The 23,148-nt window shown below is 35.3% G+C and overlaps 1 protein-coding gene across 1 annotated transcript in view; it reads right to left on the reverse strand.

The window, feature by feature from the left end:
* The window catches only part of LOC136809938 (testis-specific serine/threonine-protein kinase 3-like), a 38,736-nt gene extending 15,955 nt beyond the window's left edge, over nucleotides 1–22,781 (reverse strand). Inside the window, exon 1 of the mRNA XM_067066504.1 lies at nucleotides 22,719–22,781. The gene's annotated coding sequence lies outside the window, so the exon portion shown is untranslated. The remainder of the gene's footprint in view (nucleotides 1–22,718) is intronic.
* Between the last annotated feature and the right edge of the window lie 367 nt (nucleotides 22,782–23,148).

Raw genomic sequence — 23,148 nt, forward strand, 5'->3', positions numbered from 1 at the left:
TAAATTTAGACATTTGATTACAAAGAAACAATCCTAAGATGTTCCATTGTCACTAAAGACTCATAACAGATATGGCAACTTTCATGGGAAAAGACGCTGAATCTGTAATTGACCTATAGCTTCGGTGAAAGTAGTGGTGAATCAACAAAAGTAGCAAATGGCTTGCAAATAGCATAAATTTAGAAATTTGATTGCGAAGAAACAATCCCTAGATGTACCTTTCCCACTAAACACTCATAACAGATGCGGCGAATTTTATCGATAAAGACACCAAATCTGTATTTGACCTATAGCTTCAGTGAAAGTAGTGGTGAATCCACAAAAATAGAGCAAAGGGCTCGCAAATAGCATAAATTTAGATATTTGATTACAAAGAAACAATCCTAAGATGTTCCATTGTCACTAAAGACTCGTAACAGATACGGCAACTTTCGTCAGAAAAGATAAAAATCTGTAATTGACCTATAGCTTCAGTAGAATAGTGGTGAATCCACAAAAATAGAGCAAAGGGCTTGCAAATAGCATAAATATGAAACTTGATTGCAAAGAAACAATCATAACATGTTCCTTTCTCAGGAAAGACTCAAAATAGATACGGCGACTTTCATCGGAAAATACGCTGAATCTGCAATTGACCTATAGTTTCAGTGAAATTAGTGGTGAATCCACGAAAATAGACGAAATGGCTTGCAAATAGCATAAATTTAGAAATTTGATTGCAAGAAACAATTCCTAGATGTTCCTTTGCCACGAAAGACTAATAACAGGTACGGCAACTTTTATCGATAAAGACGCCAAATCTGTATATGACCTATAGCTTCAGTGAAACTAGTTATGAATCCACAAAAATAGAGCAAAGGGCTTGCAAATAGCATAAATTTAGATATTTGATTACAGAGAAACAATCCTCAGATGTTCCATTGTCACTAAAGACTCATAACGGATGAGGCGACTTTCATCAGAAAAGACGTTAAATCTGTAATTGACCTATAGCTTCAGTACAAGTAGTGGTGAATCCACAAAAATAGAGCAAAGGGCTTGCAAATAGCATAAATATGAGATTTGATTGAAAGGAAACAATCATAACATGTTCCTTTCTCAGGAAAGACTCAAAATAGATACGGCGACTTTCATCGGAAAAGACGCTGAATCTGCAATTGACCTATTGCTTCAGTGAAATTAGTGTGAATCCACGAAAATAGACGAAATGGCTTGCTAATACCAGAAAATTTAGAAATTTGATTGAGAAGAAACAATCCTAAGATGTTCCTTTGCCACGAAACACACTCATAACAGATACGGCGACTTTTAACGATAAAGACGCCATATCTGTAATTGACCTATAGCTTAAGTGAAAGTAGTGGTGAATCTACCAAAATAGAGCAAAGAGCTTGCAAATAGCATAGATTTAAAAATTTGATCGCGAAGAAACAACCCCTAGATGTTCCTTTGCCACGAAACACTCATAACAGATACGGCGACTTTTATCGATAAAGACGCCAAATCTGTATTTGACCTATAGCTTCAGTGAAAGTAGTGGTGAATCCACAAACATAGAGCAAAGGGTTTGCAAATAGCATAAATTTAAACATTTGATTACAAAGAAACGAACCTAAGATGTTCAATTGGCACTAAAAACGCATGACAGATATGGCGACTTTTAACGATAAAGACGTCAAATCTGTAATTGACCTATAGCTTCAGTACAAGTAGTGGTGAATCCACAAAAATAGAGCAAAGGGCTTGCAAATAGCATAAATATGAAATTTGATTGCAAGGAAACAATCATAACATGTTCCTTTCTCAGGAAAGACTCAAAATAGATACGGCGACTTTCATCGGAAAAGACGCTGAATCTGCAATTGACCTATTGCTTCAGTGAAATTAGCGGTGAATCCACGAAAATAGACGAAATGGCTTGCTAATACCAGAAATTTAGAAATTTGATTGAGAAGAAACAATCCTTAGACGTTCCTTTGCCACGAAACACTCATAACAGATACGGCGACTTTTAACGATAAAGACGCCATATCTGTAATTGACCTATAGCTTAAGTGAAAGTAGTGGTGAATCTACCAAAATAGAGCAAAGAGCTTGCAAATAGCATAGATTTAAAAATTTGATCGCGAAGAAACAACCCCTAGATGTTCCTTTGCCACGAAACACTCATAACAGATGCGGCGACTTTTATCGATAAAGACGCCAAATCTGTATTTGACCTATAGCTTCAGTGAAAGTAGTGGTGAATCCACAAAAATAGAGCAAAGGGCTTGCAAATAGCATAAATTTAGATATTTGATTACAGAGAAACAATCCTCAGATGCTCCATTGTCACTAAAGACTGATAATGAATGCGGCGACTTTCATCAGAAAAGACGTCAAATCTGTAATTGACCTATAGCTTCAGTAGAATAGTGGTGAATCCACAAAAATAGAGCAAAGGGCTTGCAAATAGCATAAATATGAAACTTGATTGCAAAGAAACAATCATAACATGTTCCTTTCTCAGGAAAGACTAAAAATAGATACGGCGACTTTCATCGGAAAATACGCTGAATCTGCAATTGACCTATAGTTTCAGTGAAATTAGTGGTGAATCCACGAAAATAGACGAAATGGCTTGCAATAGCATAAATTTAGAAATTTGATGGCAAGAAACATTCCTAGATGTTCCTTTGCCACGAAAGACTAATAACAGGTACGGCAACTTTTATCGATAAAGACGCCAAATCTGTATTTGACCTATAGCTTCAGTGAAACTAGTGGTGAATCCACAAAAATAGAGCAAAGGGCTTGCAAATAGCATAAATTTAGATATTTGATTACAGAGAAACAATCCTCAGATGTTCCATTGCCACTAAAGACTCATAACGGATGCGGCGACTTTCATCAGAAAAGACGTTAAATCTGTAATTGACCTATAGCTTCAGTACAAGTAGTGGTGAATCCACAAAAATAGAGCAAAGGGCTTGCAAATAGCATAAATATGAAATTTGATTGCAAGGAAACAATCATAACATGTTCCTTTCTCAGGAAAGACTCAAAATAGATACGGCGACTTTCATAGGGAAAGACGCTGAACCTGCAATTGACCTATTGCTTCAGTGAAATTAGTGGTGAATCCACGAAAATAGACGAAATGGCTTGCTAATACCAAAAATTTAGAAATTTGATTGAGAAGAAACAATCCTAAGATGTTCCTTTGCCACGAAACACTCATAACAGATACGGCGACTTTTAACGATAAAGACGCCATATCTGTAATTGGCCTATAGCTTAAGTGAAAGTAGTAGTGAATCAACAAAAGTAGCAAATGGCTTGCATATAGCATAAATTTAGAAATTTCATCGCAAAGAAACAATCCCTAGATGTTCCTTTGCCACGAAAGACTAATAACAGATGCTGCGAATTTTATCGATAAAGACACCAAATCTGTATTTGACCTATAGCTTCAATGAAAGCAGTCATGAGTGTACAAAAATAGACCAAATGGCTTGCAGATAGCATAAATTTAGACATTTGATTGCAAAGCAACAATCCTTAGATCTTCTATTGTCACTAAAGACTCGTAACGGATCCGGCGACTTTTATTAAAAAAAACACCAAATCTGTAATTGACCTATAGCTTCGGTGAAAGTAGTGGTGAATCAACAAAAGTAGCAAATGGCTTGCAACTAACAGAAATTTAGAAATTTGATTGAAAAAAAAACAATCCTAAGATCTTCCTTTACCATATGAGACTAATAACGGATACGGCGCCTTTTATCGATAAAGACACCAAATCTATAATTGAGCTACAGCTTCAATGAAAGCAGTCATGAGTGCACAAAAATAGACCAAATGGCTTGCAGATAGCATAAATTTAGGAATTTGATTGCAAAGAAACAATCCTTAGATGTTCTATTGTCACTAAAGACTCATAACGGAAACGGCGACTTTTATCAAAAAAGACGCCAAATCTGTAATTGACCTATAGCTTCGGTGAAAGTAGTGGTGAATCAACAAAAGTAGCAAATGGCTTGCAAATAACGAAAAGTTAGAAATTTGATCGCGAAGAAACAATCCCTAGATGTTCCTTTGCTACGAAACACTCATAACAGAAACGGCAACTTTAATCGATAAAGACGCCAAATCTGTATTTGAATTATAGCTTCAGTGAAAGTAGTGGTGAATCCACAAAAATAGAGCAAAGGGCTTGAAAATAGCATAAATTTAGACATTTGATTACAAAGAAACAATCCTAAGATGTTCCATTGTCACTAAAGACTCATAACAGATATGGCGACTTTGATCGGAAAAAACACTGAATCTGTAATTGACCAATTGCTTCAGTGAAATTAGTGGTAAATCAAAGAAAATAGACGAAATGGCTTGCAAATAGCAGAAATATGAAATTTGATTGCAAAGAAACAATCCCTAGATGTTCCTTTGCCACGAGAGACTAAAGGAAACAATCATAACATGTTCCTTTCTCAGGAAAGACTCAAAATAGATACGGCGACTTTCATCGGAAAAGACGCTGAATCTGCAATTGACCTATTGCTTCAGTGAAATTAGTGGTGAATCCACGAAAATAGACGAAATGGCTTGCTAATACCAGAAATTTAGAAATTTGATTGAGAAGAAACAATCCTAAGATGTTCCTTTGCCACGAAACACTCATAACAGATACGGCGACTTTTAACGATAAAGACGCCATATCTGTAATTGACCTATAGCTTAAGTGAAAGTAGTGGTGAATCTACCAAAATAGAGCAAAGAGCTTGCAAATAGCATAGATTTAAAAATTTGATCGCGAAGAAACAACCCCTAGATGTTCCTTTGCCACGAAACACTCATAACAGATACGGCGACTTTTATCGATAAAGACGCCAAATCTGTATTTGACCTATAGCTTCAGTGAAAGTAGTGGTGAATCCACAAAAATAGAGCAAAGGGCTTGCAAATAGCGTAAATTTAGATATTTGATTACAGAGAAAGAATCTTCAGATGTTCCATTGTCACTAAAGACTCATAACGGATGCAGCGACTTTCATCAGAAAAAACGTCAAATCTGTAATTGACCTATAGCTTCAGTACAAGTAGTGGTGAATCCACAAAAATAGAGCAAAGGGCTTGTAAATAGCATAAATATGAAATTTGATTGCAAGGAAACAATCATAACATGTTCCTTTCTCAGGAAAGACTCAAAATAGATACGGCAACTTTCATCGGAAAAGACGCTGAATCTGCAATTGACCTATTGCTTCAGTGAAATTAGTGGTGAATCCACGAAAATAGACGAAATGGCTTGCTAATACCAGAAATTTAGAAATTTGATTGAGAAGAAACAATCCTAAGATGTTCCTTTGCCACGAAACACTCATAACAGATACGGCGACTTTTAACGATAAAGACGCCATATTATCTGTAATTGACCTATAGCTTAAGTGAAAGTAGTGGTGAATCTACCAAAATAGAGCAAAGAGCTTGCAAATAGCATAGATTTAAAAATTTGATCGCGAAGAAACAACCCCTAGATGTTCCTTTGCCACGAATACTCATAACAGATGCGGCGACTTTTATCGATAAGACGCCAAATCTGTATTTGACCTAGAGCTTCAGTGAAAGTAGTGGTGAATCCACAAAAATAGAGCAAAGGGCTTGCAAATAGCATAAATTTAGATATTTGATTACAGAGAAACAATCCTCAGATGTTCCATTGTCACTAAAGACTCATAATGGATGCGGCGACTTTCATCAGAAAAGACGTCAAATCTGTAATTGACCTATAACTTCAGTAGAATAGTGGTGAATCCACAAAAATAGAGAAAAGGGCTTGCAAATAGCATAAATATGAAACTTGATTGCAAAGAAACAATCATAACATGTTCCTTTCTCAGGAAAGACTCAAAATAGATACGGCGACTTTCATCGGAAAATAAGCTGAATCTGCAATTGACCTATAGTTTCAGTACAAGTAGTGGTGAATCCAAAAAAATAGAGCAAAGGGCTTGCAAATAGCATAAATATGAAATTTGATTGCAAAGAAACAATCCCTAGATGTTCCTTTGCCACGAAACACTCATAGCAAATGCGGCGACTTTTATCGATAAAGATGCCAATTCAATATTTGACCTTTAGCTTCAGTGAAAAAAGTGGTGAATCCACAAAAATAGAGCAAAGGGCTTGCAAATAGCATAAATTTAGATATTTGATTACAGAGAAACAATCCTCAGATATTCCATTGTCACTAAAGACTCATAACGGATGCAGCGACTTTCATCAGAAAAGACGTCAAATCTGTAATTGACCTATAGCTTCAGTACAAGTAGTGGTGAATCCACAAAAATAGAGCAAAGGGCTTGCAAATAGCATAAATATGAAATTTGATTGCAAGGAAACAATCCTAAGATGTTCCTTTATCAGGAAAGACTCAAAATAGATACGGCTACTTTCATCGGAAAAGACGCTGAATCTGCAATTGACCTATTGCTTCAGTGAAATTAGTGGTGAATCCACGAAAATAGACGAAATGGCTTGCTAATACCAGAAATTTAGAAATTTGATTGAGAAGAAACAATCCTAAGATGTTCCTTTGCCACGAAACACTCATAACAGATACGGCGACTTTTAACGATAAAGACGCCATATCTGTAATTGACCTATAGCTTAAGTGAAAGTAGTAGTGAATCTACCAAAATAGAGCAAAGAGCTTGCAAATAGCATAGATTTAAAAATTTGATCGCGAAGAAACAACCCCTAGATGTTCCTTTGCCACGAAATACTCATAACAGATGCGGCGACTTTTATCGATAAAGACGCCAAATCTGTATTTGACCTATAGCTTCAGTGAAAGTAGTGGTAAATCCACAAAAATAGAGCAAAGGGCTTGCAAATAGCATAAATTTAGATATTTGATTACAGAGAAACAATCCTCAGATGTTCCATTGTCACTAAAGACTCATAATGGATGCGGCGACTTTCATCAGAAAAGACGTCAAATCTGTAATTGACCTATAACTTCAGTAGAATAGTGGTGAATCCACAAAAATAGAGAAAAGGGCTTGCAAATAGCATAAATATGAAACTTGATTGCAAAGAAACAATCATAACATGTCCCTTTCTCAGGAAAGACTCAAAATAGATACGGCGACTTTCATCGGAAAATAAGCTGAATCTGCAATTGACCTATAGTTTCAGTACAAGTAGTGGTGAATCCAAAAAAATAGAGCAAAGGGCTTGCAAATAGCATAAATATGAAATTTGATTGCAAAGAAACAATCCCTAGATGTTCCTTTGCCACGAAACACTCATAGCAAATGCGGCGACTTTTATCGATAAAGATGCCAATTCAATATTTGACCTTTAGCTTCAGTGAAAAAAGTGGTGAATCCACAAAAATAGAGCAAAGGGCTTGCAAATAGCATAAATTTAGATATTTGATTACAGAGAAACAATCCTCAGATATTCCATTGTCACTAAAGACTCATAACGGATGCAGCGACTTTCATCAGAAAAGACGTCAAATCTGTAATTGACCTATAGCTTCAGTACAAGTAGTGGTGAATCCACAAAAATAGAGCAAAGGGCTTGCAAATAGCATAAATATGAAATTTGATTGCAAGGAAACAATCCTAAGATGTTCCTTTATCAGGAAAGACTCAAAATAGATACGGCTACTTTCATCGGAAAAGACGCTGAATCTGCAATTGACCTATTGCTTCAGTGAAATTAGTGGTGAATCCACGAAAATAGACGAAATGGCTTGCTAATACCAGAAATTTAGAAATTTGATTGAGAAGAAACAATCCTAAGATGTTCCTTTGCCACGAAACACTCATAACAGATACGGCGACTTTTAACGATAAAGACGCCATATCTGTAATTGACCTATAGCTTAAGTGAAAGTAGTAGTGAATCAATAAAAGTAGCAAATGGCTTGCAAATAGCATAAATTTAGAAATTTGATCGCAAAGAAACAATCCCTAGATGTTCCTTTGCCACGAAAGACTAATAACAGATGCTACGAATTTTATCGATAAAGACACCAAATCTGTATTTGACCTATAGCTACAATGAAAGCAGTCATGAGTGTACAAAAATAGACCAAATGGCTTGCAGATAGCATAAATTTAGACATTTGATTGCAAAGAAACAATCCTTAGATCTTCTATTGTCACTAAAGACTCATAACGGATCCGGCGACTTTTATAAAAACAAGTAATACTTTAATGGACCTACCTATTTATAAAACGAATAATTAGAATTTAATGGAAGTAATGTATAATTTCAAATTTCGATTTATATATCTATTGGAACGGAGAAAGCAATTAAGAAACGCATCGATGTTTAACGGTGAAAGAAAAATAATATCGACACTTTAATCAATCATTCATCTCGAGAAAATCTCAAAAAACCGCTTTTTTCGGGACATTTCCGGTTCTAGCGGCCGGAAAAATTTCTTTTTCGAAAATTGGGCTCTGTCACATTTTGGGCATTGCCATTTTACATCATTGTGCAAAAAATCATGAAAATCTGTCGAGTATAAGTTGAAAAAATGAAGGAAAACCGTTTTTACGCCGGTTTTCGGCTGTTCCGGCGATTTTTAAGGAGTTCCGGATTCAAAGGATGATTTTCTTGGAAATTAAACGATGCTAAGTTTTGGACATCATCATAAAGAACATTTTTCTGTAAAGAAACAATTAAATAAGTTGAAAAAATGTGACGGAAATGTGAAAAAACGACGATTTCCGGCACATTTCCGGTTCTACAGACCGGAAAAAAATTTTTTTCGGCAAACGGTTTTCGACACCTTTTCGGCAGTACTAATGTGCATCTATGTGCAAAAAATCGCAAAAAGCTAATGATAAAATCTCGAGAAAATCTCAAAAAACCGCTTTTTTCGGGACATTTCCGGTTCTAGCGGCCGGAAAAATTTCTTTTTCGAAAATTGGGCTCTGTCACATTTTGGGCATTGCCATTTTACATCATTGTGCAAAAAATCATGAAAATCTGTCGAGTATAAGTTGAAAAAAATGAAGGAAAACCGTTTTACGCCGGTTTTCGGCTGTTCCGGCGATTTTTAAGGAGTTCCGGATTCAAAGGATGATTTTCTTGGAAATTAAACGATGCTAAGTTTTGGACATCATCATAAAGAACATTTTTCTGTAAAGAAACAATTAAATAAGTTGAAAAAATGTGACGGAAATGTGAAAAAACGACGATTTCCGGCACATTTCCGGTTCTACAGACCGGAAAAAAAATTTTTTCGGCAAACGGTTTTCGACACCTTTTCGGCAGTACTAATGTGCATCTATGTGCAAAAAATCGCAAAAAACTAATGATAAAATCTCGAGAAAATCTCAAAAAACCGCTTTTTTCGGGACATTTCCGGTTCTACCGGCCGGAAAAAATTTTTTTTCGAAAATCGGGCTCCGTCACATTCGAGGGTTTATAGTAATGCACCTTTGTGCAAAAAATCAGAAAAATTGAATGAGCCAATCTCGAGAAAAGTTGGTAACTAACGAACGAACTAACGAACACGGGTTAATTTATAGGACCTCCACCCCACCGGGGTAGGTCCAAAAAACACCAAATCTGTAATTGACCTATAGCTTCGGTGAAAGTAGTGGTGAATCAACAAAAGTAGCAAATGGCTTGCAAATAGCATAAATTTAGAAATTTGATCGCGAAGAAACAATCCCTAGATGTTCCTTTGCTACGAAACACTCATAACAGATACGGCGACTTTTATCGATAAAGATGCCAAATCTATAATTGACCTTTAGCTTCAGTGAAAATAGTGGTGAATCCACAAAAATAGAGCAAAGGGCTTGCAAGTAGCAGAAATTTAGAAATTTGATTGAAAAAAAAAACCTAAGATGTTCCTTTACCATATAAGACTAATAACGGATACGGCGACTTTTATCAATAAAGACACCAAATCTGTAATTGAGCTACAGCTTCAATGAAAGCAGTCATGAGTGCACAAAAATAAACCAAATGGCTTGCTAAAACCAGTAATTTAGAAATTTGATTGAGAAGAAACAATCCTAAGATGTTCCTTTGCCACTAAACACTCATAACAGATGCGGTGACTTTTATCGATAAAGACACCAAATCTGTATTTGATCTGTAGCTTCAGTGAAAGTAGTGGTGAATCCACAAACATAGAGCAAAGGGTTTGCAAATAGCATAAATTTAAACATTTGATTACAAAGAAACGAACCTAAGATGTTCAATTGGCACTAAAAACGCATGACAGATATGGCGACTTTTAACGATAAAGACGCCATATTATCTGTAATTGACCTATAGCTTAAGTGAAAGTAGTGGTGAATCTACCAAAATAGAGCAAAGAGCTTGCAAATAGCATAGATTTAAAAATTTGATCGCGAAGAAACAACCCCTAGATGTTCCTTTGAAATTTGATTGCAAGGAAACAATCATAACATGTTCCTTTCTCAGGAAAGACTCAAAATAGATACGGCAACTTTCATCGGAAAAGACGCTGAATCTGCAATTGACCTATTGCTTCAGTGAAATTAGTGGTGAATCCACGAAAATAGACGAAATGGCTTGCTAATACCAGAAATTTAGAAATTTGATTGAGAAGAAACAATCCTAAGATGTTCCTTTGCCACGAAACACTCATAACAGATACGGCGACTTTTAACGATAAAGACGCCATATTATCTGTAATTGACCTATAGCTTAAGTGAAAGTAGTGGTGAATCTACCAAAATAGAGCAAAGAGCTTGCAAATAGCATAGATTTAAAAATTTGATCGCGAAGAAACAACCCCTAGATGTTCCTTTGCCACGAAATACTCATAACAGATGCGGCGACTTTTATCGATAAAGACGCCAAATCTGTATTTGACATATAGCTTCAGTGAAAGTAGTGGTGAATCCACAAAAATAGAGCAAAGGGCTTGCAAATAGCATAAATTTAGATATTTGATTACAGAAAAACAATCCTCAGATGTTCCATTGTCACTAAAGACTCATAATGGATGCGGCGACTTTCATCAGAAAAGACGTCAAATCTGTAATTGACCTATAGCTTCAGTAGAATAGTGGTGAATCCACAAAAATAGAGCAAAGGGCTTGCAAATAGCATAAATATGAAACTTGATTGCAAAGAAACAATCATAACATGTTCCTTTCTCAGGAAAGACTCAAAATAGATACGGCGACTTTCATCGGAAAATAAGCTGAATCTGCAATTGACCTATAGTTTCAGTACAAGTAGTGGTGAATCCAAAAAAATAGAGCAAAGGGCTTGCAAATAGCATAAATATGAAATTTGGTTGCAAAGAAACAATCCCTAGATGTTCCTTTGCCACGAAACACTCATAACAGATGCGGCGACTTTTATCGATAAAGATGCCAATTCAATATTTGACCTTTAGCTTCAGTGAAAAAAGTGGTGAATCCACAAAAATAGAGCAAAGGGCTTGCAAATAGCATAAATTTAGATATTTGATTACAGAGAAACAATCCTCAGATGTTCCATTGTCACTAAAGACTCATAACGGATCCGGCGACTTTTATAAAAAAAACACCAAATCTGTAATTGACCTATAGCTTCGGTGAAAGTAGTGGTGAATCAACAAAAGTAGCAAATGGCCTGCAAATAGCATAAATTTAGAAATTTGATCGCGAAGAAACAATCCCTAGATGTTCCTTTGCTACGAAACACTCATAACAGATGCGGCGACTTTTATCGATAAAGATGCCAAATCTATAATTGACCTTTAGCTTCAGTGAAAATAGTGGTGAATCCACAAAAATAGAGCAAAGGGCGTGCAAGTAGCAGAAATTTAGAAATTTGATTGAAAAAAAAAACCTAAGATGTTCCTTTACCATATAAGACTAATAACGGATACGGCGACTTTTATCAATAAAGACACCAAATCTGTAATTGAGCTACAGCTTCAATGAAAGCAGTCATGAGTGCACAAAAATAAACCAAATGGCTTGCTAATACCAGTAATTTAGAAATTTGATTGAGAAGAAACAATCCTAAGATGTTCCTTTGCCACTAAACACTCATAACAGATGCGGTGACTTTTTATCGATAAAGACGCCAAATCTGTATTTGATCTGTAGCTTCAGTGAAAGTAGTGGTGAATCCACAAACATAGAGCAAAGGGTTTGCAAATAGCATAAATTTAAACATTTGATTACAAAGAAACGAACCTAAGATGTTCCATTGGCACTAAAAACTCATAACAGATATGGCAACTTTCATCGGAAAAGACGCTGAATCTGTAATTGACCTATTGCTTCAGTGAAATTAGTGGTGAATTCACGAAAATAGACGAAATGGCTTGCAAATAGCATAAATTTAGAAATTTGATTGCAAGAAACAATATTCCTAGATGTTCCTTTGCCACAAAACACTCATAACAGATGCGGTGACTTTTATCGATAAAGACGCCAAATCTGTATTTGATCTGTAGCTTCAGTGAAAGTAGTGGTGAATCCACAAAAATAGAGCAAAGGGTTTGCAAATAGCATAAATTTAGACATTTGATTACAAAGAAACAATCCTAAGATGTTCCTTTACCATATAAGACTATTAACGAATACGGCGACTTTTATCGATAAAGACACCAAATCTGTAATTGAGCTACAGCTTCAATGAAAGCAGTCACGAGTGCACAAAAATAAACCAAATGGCTTGCTAATACCAGTAATTTAGAAATTTGATTGAGAAGAAACAATCCTAAGATGTTCCTTTGCCACTAAACACTCATAACAGATGCGGTGACTTTTATCGATAAAGACGCCAAATCTGTATTTGATCTGTAGCTTCAGTGAAAGTAGTGGTGAATCCACAAACATAGAGCAAAGGGTTTGCAAATAGCATAAATTTAAACATTTGATTACAAAGAAACGAACCTAAGATGTTCCATTGGCACTAAAAACTCATAACAGATATGGCAACTTTCATCGGAAAAGACGCTGAATCTGTAATTGACCTATTGCTTCAGTGAAATTAGTGGTGAATTCACGAAAATAGACGAAATGGCTTGCAAATAGCATAAATTTAGAAATTTGATTGCAAGAAACAATTCCTAGATGTTCCTTTGCCACAAAACACTCATAACAGATGCGGTGACTTTTATCGATAAAGACGCCAAATCTGTATTTGATCTGTAGCTTCAGTGAAAGTAGTGGTGAATCCACAAAAATAGAGCAAAGGGTTTGCAAATAGCATAAATTTAGACATTTGATTACAAAGAAACAATCCTAAGATGTTCCTTTACCATATAAGACTATTAACGAATACGGCGACTTTTATCGATAAAAACACCAAATCTGTAATTAAGCTACAGCTTCAATGAAAGCAGTCATGAGTGCACAAAATAAACCAAATGGCTTGCTAATACCAGAAATTTAGAAATTTGATTGAGAAGAAACAATCTTAAGATGTTCCTTTGCCACAAAACACTCATAACAGATGCGGTGACTTTTATCGATAAAGACGCCAAATCTGTATTTGATCTGTAGCTTCAGTGAAAGTAGTGGTGAATCCACAAACATAGAGCAAAGGGTTTGCAAATAGCATAAATTTAAACATTTGATTACAAAGAAACAATCCTAAGATGTTCCATTGGCACTTAAAACTCATAACAGATATGGCAACTTTCATCGGAAAAGACGCTGAATCTGTAATTGACCTATTGCTTCAGTGAAATTAGTGGTGAATCCACGAAAATAGACGAAATGGCTTGCAAATAGCATATATTTAGAAATTTGATTGCAAGAAAATTCCTAGATGTTCCTTTGCCACAAAACACTCATAACAGATGCGGTGACTTTTATCGATAAAGACGCCAAATCTGTATTTGATCTGTAGCTTCAGTGAAAGTAGTGGTGAATCCACAAAAATAGAGCAAAGGGTTTGCAAATAGCATAAATTTAGACATTTGTTTACAAAGAAACAATCCTAAGATGTTCCTTTACCATATAAGACTATTAACGAATACGGCGACTTTTATCGATAAAGACACCAAATCTGTAATTGAGCTACAGCTTCAATGAAAGCAGTCATGAGTGCACAAAAATAAACCAAATGGCTTGCTAATACCAGAAATTTAGAAATTTGATTGAGAAGAAACAATCTTAAGATGTTCCTTTGCCACAAAACACTCATAACAGATGCGGTGACTTTTATCGATAAAGACGCCAAATCTGTATTTGATCTGTAGCTTCAGTGAAAGTAGTGGTGAATCCACAAACATAGAGCAAAGGTTTGCAAATAGCATAAATTTAAACATTTGATTACAAAGAAACAATCCTAAGATGTTCCATTGGCACTTAAAACTCATAACAGATATGGCAACTTTCATCGGAAAAGACGCTGAATCTGTAATTGACCTATTGCTTCAGTGAAATTAGTGGTGAATCCACGAAAATAGACGAAATGGCTTGCAAATAGCATATATTTAGAAATTTGATTGCAAGAAATAATTCCTAGATGTTCCTTTGCCACAAAACACTCATAACAGATGCGGTGACTTTTATCGATAAAGACGCCAAATCTGTATTTGATCTGTAGCTTCAGTGAAAGTAGTGGTGAATCCACAAAAATAGAGCAAAGGGTTTGCAAATAGCATAAATTTAGACATTTGTTTACAAAGAAACAATCCTAAGATGTTCCTTTACCATATAAGACTATTAACGAATACGGCGACTTTTATCGATAAAGACACCAAATCTGTAATTGAGCTACAGCTTCAATGAAAGCAGTCATGAGTGCACAAAAATAAACCAAATGGCTTGCTAATACCAGAAATTTAGAAATTTGATTGAAAAGAAACAATCCTAAGATGTTCCTTTGCCACTAAACACTCATAACAGATGCGGTGACTTTTATCGATAAAGACGCTAAATCTGTATTTGATCTGTAGCTTCAGTGAAAGTAGTGGTGAATCCACAAAAATAGAGCAAAGGGTTTGCAAATAGCATAAATTTAAACATTTGATTACAAAGAAACGAACCTAAGATGTTCCATTGGCACTAAAAACTCATAACAGATATGGCAACTTTCATCGGAAAAGACGCTGAATCTGTAATTGACCTATTGCTTCAGTGAAATTAGTGGTGAATTCACGAAAATAGACGAAATGGCTTGCAAATAGCATAAATTTAGAAATTTGATTGCAAGAAACATTCCTAGATGTTCCTTTGCCACAAAACACTCATAACAGATGCGGTGACTTTTATCGATAAAGACGCCAAATCTGTATTTGATCTGTAGCTTCAGTGAAAGTAGTGGTGAATCCACAAAAATAGAGCAAAGGGTTTGCAAATAGCATAAATTTAGACATTTGATTACAAAGAAACAATCCTAAGATGTTCCTTTACCATATAAGACTATTAACGAATACGGCGACTTTTATCGATAAAAACACCAAATCTGTAATTAAGCTACAGCTTCAATGAAAGCAGTCATGAGTGCACAAAATAAACCAAATGGCTTGCTAATACCAGAAATTTAGAAATTTGATTGAGAAGAAACAATCTTAAGATGTTCCTTTGCCACAAAACACTCATAACAGATGCGGTGACTTTTATCGATAAAGACGCCAAATCTGTATTTGATCTGTAGCTTCAGTGAAAGTAGTGGTGAATCCACAAACATAGAGCAAAGGGTTTGCAAATAGCATAAATTTAAACATTTGATTACAAAGAAACAATCCTAAGATGTTCCATTGGCACTTAAAACTCATAACAGATATGGCAACTTCATCGGAAAAGACGCTGAATCTGTAATTGACCTATTGCTTCAGTGAAATTAGTGGTGAATCCACGAAAATAGACGAAATGGCTTGCAAATAGCATACATTTAGAAATTTGATTGCAAAAAAACAATTCCTAGATGTTCCTTGCCACAAAACACTCATAACAGATGCGGTGACTTTTATCGATAAAGACGCCAAATCTGTATTTGATCTGTAGCTTCAGTGAAAGTAGTGGTGAATCCACAAAAATAGAGCAAAGGGTTTGCAAATAGCATAAATTTAGACATTTGTTTACAAAGAAACAATCCTAAGATGTTCCTTTACCATATAAGACTATTAACGAATACGGCGACTTTTATCGATAAAGACACCAAATCTGTAATTGAGCTACAGCTTCAATGAAAGCAGTCATGAGTGCACAAAAATAAACCAAATGGCTTGCTAATACCAGAAATTTAGAAATTTGATTGAAAAGAAACAATCCTAAGATGTTCCTTTGCCACAAAACACTCATAACAGATGCGGTGACTTTTATCGATAAAGACGCTAAATCTGTATTTGATCTGTAGCTTCAGTGAAAGTAGTGGTGAATCCACAAAAATAGAGCAAAGGGTTTGCAAATAGCATAAATTTAAACATTTGATTACAAAGAAACAATCCTAAGATGTTCCATTGGCACTAAAAACTCATAACAGATATGGCAACTTTCATCGGAAAAGACGCTGAATCTGTAATTGACCTATTGCTTCAGTGAAATTCGTGGTGAATCCACGAAAATAGACGAAATGGCTTGCAAATAGCATAAATTTAGAAATTTGATTGCAAGAAACAATTCCTAGATGTTCCTTTGCCACGAAAGACTAGTAACAGGTACGGCAACTTTTATCGATAAAGACGCCAAATCTGTAATTGAGCTATAGCTTCAATGAAAGCATTCATGAGTGTACAAAAATAGACCAAATGGCTTGCAGATTGCATAAATTTAGACATTTGATTGCAAAGAAACAATCCTTAGATGTTCTATTGTCACTAAAGACTCGTAACGGATCCGGCGACTTTTATCAAAAAAGACGCCAAATCTGTAATTGACCTATAGCTTCGGTGAAAGTAGTGGTGAATCAACAAAAGTAGCAAATGGCTTGCAAATAGCATAAATTTAGAAATTTGATCGCGAAGAAACAATCCCTAGATGTTCCTTTGCTACGAAACACTCATAACAAATACGGCGACTTTTATCGATAAAGATGCCAAATCTATAATTGACCTTTAGCTTCAGTGAAAATAGTGGTGAATCCACAAAAATAGAGCAAAGGGTTTGCAAATAGCATAAATTTAGACATTTGTTTACAAAGAAACAATCCTAAGATGTTCCTTTACCATATAAGACTATTAACGAATACGGCGACTTTTATCGATAAAGACACCAAATCTGTAATTGAGCTACAGCTTCAATGAAAGCAGTCATGAGTGCACAAAAATAAACCAAATGGCTTGCTAATACCAGAAATTTAGAAATTTGATTGAAAGAAACAATCCTAAGATGTTCCTTTGCCACTAAACACTCATAACAGATGCGGTGACTTTTATCGATAAAGACGCCAAATCTGTATTTGATCTGTAGCTTCAGTGAAAGTAGTGGTGAATCCACAAAAATAGAGCAAAGGGTTTGCAAATAGCATAAATTTAAACATTTGATTACAAAGAAACGAACCTAAGATGTTCCATTGGCACTAAAAACTCATAACAGATATGGCAACTTTCATCGGAAAAGACGCTGAATCTGTAATTGACCTATTGCTTCAGTGAAATTAGTGGTGAATTCACGAAAATAGACGAAATGGCTTGCAAATAGCATAAATTTAGAAATTTGATTGCAAGAAACATTCCTAGATGTTCCTTTGCCACAAAACACTCATAACAGATGCGGTGACTTTTATCGATAAAGACGCCAAATCTGTATTTGATCTGTAGCTTCAGTGAAAGTAGTGGTGAATCCACAAAAATAGAGCAAAGGGTTTGCAAATAGCATAAATTTAGACATTTGATTACAAAGAAACAATCCTAAGATGTTCCTTTACCATATAAGACTATTAACGAATACGGCGACTTTTATCGATAAAAACACCAAATCTGTAATTAAGCTACAGCTTCAATGAAAGCAGTCATGAGTGCACAAAAATAAACCAAATGGCTTGCTAATACCAGAAATTTAGAAATTTGATTGAGAAGAAACAATCTTAAGATGTTCCTTTGCCACAAAACACTCATAACAGATGCGGTGACTTTTATCGATAAAGACGCCAAATCTGTATTTGATCTGTAGCTTCAGTGAAAGTAGTGGTGAATCCACAAACATAGAGCAAAGGGTTTGCAAATAGCATAAATTTAAACATTTGATTACAAAGAAACAATCCTAAGATGTTCCATTGGCACTTAAAACTCATAACAGATATGGCAACTTTCATCGGAAAAGACGCTGAATCTGTAATTGACCTATTGCTTCAGTGAAATTAGTGGTGAATCCACGAAAATAGACGAAATGGCTTGCAAATAGCATACATTTAGAAATTTGATTGCAAAAAACAATTCCTAGATGTTCCTTTGCCACAAAACACTCATAACAGATGCGGTGACTTTTATCGATAAAGACGCCAAATCTGTATTTGATCTGTAGCTTCAGTGAAAGTAGTGGTGAATCCACAAAAATAGAGCAAAGGGTTTGCAAATAGCATAAATTTAGACATTTGTTTACAAAGAAACAATCCTAAGATGTTCCTTTACCATATAAGACTATTAACGAATACGGCGACTTTTATCGATAAAGACACCAAATCTGTAATTGAGCTACAGCTTCAATGAAAGCAGTCATGAGTGCACAAAAATAAACCAAATGGCTTGCTAATACCAGAAATTTAGAAATTTGATTGAAAGAAACAATCCTAAGATGTTCCTTTGCCACAAAACACTCATAACAGATGCGGTGACTTTTATCGATAAAGACGCTAAATCTGTATTTGATCTGTAGCTTCAGTGAAAGTAGTGGTGAATCCACAAAATAGAGCAAAGGGTTTGCAAATAGCATAAATTTAAACATTTGATTACAAAGAAACAATCCTAAGATGTTCCATTGGCACTAAAAACTCATAACAGATATGGCAACTTTCATCGGAAAAGACGCTGAATCTGTAATTGACCTATTGCTTCAGTGAAATTCGTGGTGAATCCACGAAAATAGACGAAATGGCTTGCAAATAGCATAAATTTAGAAATTTGATTGCAAGAAACAATTCCTAGATGTTCCTTTGCCACGAAGACTAGTAACAGGTACGGCAACTTTTATCGATAAAGACGCCAAATCTGTAATTGAGCTATAGCTTCAATGAAAGCATTCATGAGTGTACAAAAATAGACCAAATGGCTTGCAGATTGCATAAATTTAGACATTTGATTGCAAAGAAACAATCCTTAGATGTTCTATTGTCACTAAAGACTCGTAACGGATCCGGCGACTTTTATCAAAAAAGACGCCAAATCTGTAATTGACCTATAGCTTCGGTGAAAGTAGTGGTGAATCAACAAAAGTAGCAAATGGCTTGCAAATAGCATAAATTTAGAAATTTGATCGCGAAGAAACAATCCCTAGATGTTCCTTTGCTACGAAACACTCATAACAAATACGGCGACTTTTATCGATAAAGATGCCAAATCTATAATTGACCTTTAGCTTCAGTGAAATAGTGGTGAATCCACAAAAATAGAGCAAAGGGCTTGCAAGTAGCAGAAATTTAGAAATTTGATTGAAAAAAAAAACCTAAGATGTTCCTTTACCATATAAGACTAATAACGGATACGGCGACTTTTATCAATAAAGACACCAAATCTGTAATTGAGCTACAGCTTCAATGAAAGCAGTCATGAGTGCACAAAAATAAACCAAATGGCTTGCTAATACCAGTAATTTAGAAATTTGATTGAGAAGAAACAATCCTAAGATGTTCCTTTGCCACTAAACACTCATAACAGATGCGGTGACTTTTATCGATAAAGACGCCAAATCTGTATTTGATCTGTAGCTTCAGTGAAAGTAGTGGTGAATCCACAAGCATAGAGCAAAGGGTTTGCAAATAGCATAAATTTAAACATTTGATTACAAAGAAACGAACCTAAGATGTTCCATTGGCACTAAAAACTCATAACAGATATGGCAACTTTCATCGGAAAAGACGCTGAATCTGTAATTGACCTATTGCTTCAGTGAAATTAGTGGTGAATTCACGAAAATAGACGAAATGGCTTGCAAATAGCATAAACTTAGAAATTTGATTGCAAGAAACAATTCCTAGATGTTCCTTTGCCACGAAAGACTAATAACAGGTACGGCAACTTTTATCGATAAAGACGCCAAATCTGTATTTGACCTATAGCTTCAGTGAAAGTAGTGGTGAATCCACAAAAATAGAGCAAAGGGCTTGCAAATAGCATAAATTTAGATATTTGATTACAGAGAAACAATCCTCAGATGTTCCATTGTCACTAAAGACTCATAACGGATACGGCGACTTTCATCAGAAAAGACGTCAAATCTGTAATTGACCTATAGCTTCAGTACAAGTAGTGGTCAATCCACGAAAATAGAGCAAAGGGCTTGCAAATAGCATAAATATGAAATTTGATTGCAAGGAAACAATCATAACATGTTCCTTTCTCTGGAAAGACTCAAAATAGATACGGCGACTTTCATCGGAAAAGACGCTGAATCTGTAATTGACCTATTGCTTCAGTGAAATTAGTGGTGAACTCACGAAAATAGACGAAATGGCTTGCAAATAGCGTAGATTTAAAAATTTGATCGCGAAGAAACAATCCCTAGATGTTCCTTTGCCACGAAACACTCATAACAGATACGGCGACTTTTATCGATAAGGACGCCAAATCTGTATTTGACCTATAGCTTCAGTGAAAGTAGTGGTGAATCCACAAACAAAGAGCAAAGGGTTTGTAAATAGCATAAATTTAGACATTTGATTACAAAGAAACAATCCTAAGATGTTCCATTGGCACTAAAGACTCATAACAGATATGGCGACTTTCATCGGAAAAGACGCTGAATGCGTAATTGACCTATTGCTTCAGTGAAATTAGTGGTGAATCTACGAAAATAGACGAAATGGCTTGCAAATAGCATAAATTTAGAAATTTGATTGCAAGAAACAATTCCTAGATGTTCCTTTGCCACGAAAGACTAATAACAGGTACGGCAACTTTTATCGATAAAGACGCCAAATCTGTAATTGAGCTACAGCTTCAATGAAAGCAGTCATGAGCGCACAAAAATAGACCAAATGGCTTGCAGATAGCATGAATTTAGACATTTGATTGCAAAGAAACAATCCTTAGATGTTCTATTGTCACTAAAGACTCGTAACGGATCCGGGGACTTTTATCAAAAAAGACGCCAAATCTGTAATTGACCTATAGCTTCGGTGAAAGTAGTGGTGAATCCACGAAAATAGGCGAAAGGGCTTGCAAATAGCATAAATTTAAGAATTTGATTGCAAAGAAACAATCCTAAGATAATCCATTGTCACGAAAGACTCGTAACAGATACGGCGACTTTTATCAGAAAAGACGCCAAATCTGTAATTGACCTATAGCTTCACTAGAAGTAGTGGTGAATCCACGAAAATAGGCGAAAGGGCTTGCAAATAGAATAAATTTAGAAATTTGATTGAGAAGAAACTATCCTAAGATAATCCATTGTCACGAAAGACTCGTAACAGATACGGCGACTTTTATCGGAAAAGACGCCAAATCTGTAATTGACCTATAGCTTCAGTGAAAGTAGTGGTGAATCTACCAAAATAGAGCAAAGGGCTTGCAAATAGCATAAATTTAGAAATTTGATTGCAAAGAAACTATTTTCAATTGTTCAAGTGTCCATAAAATGATTCGTCCTATCAATGGATTCGTGTCTCATGACGATTGATCAGTATTGGTGGAATATTCCCAGACTTTAAACCTTCAATGGCATTAAATTTTGCGGGTTTTGGTGTCATTCGCGAAATTAAGTCCCAATGGAAATATAGAAAGGTCTTATCCACGAAATTCTTTTGAACAAAACTCAAAAAATCTCGAATAACTACTTTTATAATGTTAACTGACATCAAAGAAGCGCTAATAATGCATATTTTAACGACCAGTGTGTATAATTTGGCAGTAAAAAGACACATGAAAATATCATTTCCCGAAAATGTCACCCGCGAAATTAAATCCCCGTGAAATCTAGTTTGAATCGCAGACCTCTACAAAACCCCAGGTAGTATAGGTCTGCTTAATGATCTACCAACCGCTTTCCGATTCATTTTTTTTTAATTCGATGTATTTTACAGAATCTTGGCGAGTTATTAATTTGATTCACATTGATGTTCGCGCAAAAACGATCGTTTCGAACGTTTTCAATAGAATGTTTACATTCGAAATGAATCCCAGACCAGAAAAACAAAACAGAAAGAAAGTTAAAAAACAATCTGATGCGCGCATTTTGTACAGTCTGAAGATACATCAGGGCACTTAAATTCAATAAATCTAATTTCTAATCTTTTACAAAATCTCCACATTAAACAAGAAATGAGGAAAAAAAAGAAGCAAACTTCCTTCCGCCTACTTTTTTTTCGAAATCCAAATATATTTTCCAATCTATGATTTGGTGTCTCACAGAAAATTTAAACATTACGTAATGTTATATTTGTAGACACTCGCCAGCTAAAAATGTCTTTAGCCGTATATCGGCTAAAGGCGGCAAATCTCTGGACAAAGGAAATATCGCTTATTAAGCATCCTCTATAAGGAGCACGAATCCGTTAGTGGATGCCAGCAGCCTACGTGAAATCTTAAAATTTCGCGGATTAGCTGAACAACGAAATTTAATGCCTGCAAAAATTTCTCATTTAAGTATAAGAACTAATTGTTCAACATGTACCTTTTCTGAAAGCAGCTATGTCTTCGTATGCAAGATGAGAGGTTTCAAAAATCTGAAGTCGAAAACCCTGGCATTGATATAACCATTCATCTTTTTAATGGTCGACGTGGATCAATTTAAGTCTTGGAAAAACATTCCATGGCATTAGTAAAAATCCAAATTCTAATTCCAAATCACTAGTGTGTATTTCTTCAATCGGGAACTTTTTGATGAAGTTGATGTATTTGTTTATGTGGAGTCTTTCTGGTAAACTTCTTCGTTTCCGCCAAAGATGTGGTAGCCCTAAATCATGCATCAACTTTGACGCCAACATAATATTCTTTGTATCCATGTTTCCTTGTTTTTTTATTGTTTATGCTGAAAAGATAAATAAAATAACAAGCATTTCTGGATCCCAAATAAAAGTGAAAAAACTACGGAAGCCGAGAAG

The sequence above is a fragment of the Clytia hemisphaerica genome, unplaced genomic scaffold (genome assembly GCF_902728285.1).
Source record: "Clytia hemisphaerica strain Z4C2 unplaced genomic scaffold, Clytia hemisphaerica genome assembly, whole genome shotgun sequence".
NCBI classification, from domain to species: domain Eukaryota; kingdom Metazoa; phylum Cnidaria; class Hydrozoa; order Leptothecata; family Clytiidae; genus Clytia; species Clytia hemisphaerica.